Genomic DNA, 890 nt, shown 5'->3' with positions numbered 1-890 from the left:
CTTGACGTCTTACTTTTGCATTCCAGTCCCCTATAATGAAAAGGACATCTTTTTTGAATGTTAGTTCTAAAAGGTCTTGTAGGTCTTCATAGAACCATTCAACTTCAGCTTCTTCAGCGTTACTGGTTGGGGCATAGACTTGGATTACTGTGATATTGAATGGTTTGCCTTGGAAACAAACAGAGATCATTCTGTCATTCTTTAGTTTGCAACCAAGTACTGATTTTCAGACTGTTTTGTTGACTGTGATGGCTATTCCATTTCTTCTAAGGGATTCTTGCCCACAGTAGTAGATATAATGGCCATATGAGTTAAATTTACCCATTTAAGTTCATTTTAGTTCACTGATTCCTAAAATGTTGATGTTCACTCTTGCCCTCTCCTGTTTGACCACTTCCAATTTGCCTTGTTTCATGGACTTAATATTCCAGTGTTCTATGCAATATTTCTCTTTACAGCATCAGAGTTTGCTTCCATCACCAGTCACATCCACAACTGGGTGTTTTTTTTTGCTTTTGCTCTGTCTCTTCATTCCTTCTGGAGTTATTTCTCCACTGATCTCCCATAGGATATTAGGCACCTACCAACGTGAGGAGTTCATCTTTCAGTGCCCCATATTTTTGCCTTTTCATGCTTCATGGGGTTATCAAGGCAAGAGTACTGAAGTGGCTTGTCATTCCCTTCTCCAGTGGACCACGTTTTGTCAGAACTTTCCACCATGATCCAACCATCTTGAGTGGCCCTACATAGCATGGCTCACAGCTTTATTGACTTAGACACATCTTTGGTCCATGTGATCAGTTTGTTTAGTTTTTTGTGATTGTAGTTTTTATTTTGCTTTCACTCTGATGCATAAGCATAAGAGGCTTGTGGAAGCTTCCTGATGGCAG

The sequence above is a fragment of the Bison bison genome, unplaced genomic scaffold (assembly GCF_000754665.1).
Source record: "Bison bison bison isolate TAMUID 2011002044 unplaced genomic scaffold, Bison_UMD1.0 scf7180017864295, whole genome shotgun sequence".
Lineage (NCBI taxonomy): Eukaryota > Metazoa > Chordata > Mammalia > Artiodactyla > Bovidae > Bison > Bison bison.
The sequence above is the reverse complement of the archived record's forward strand: the minus strand, read 5'-3'. Positions refer to the sequence as shown.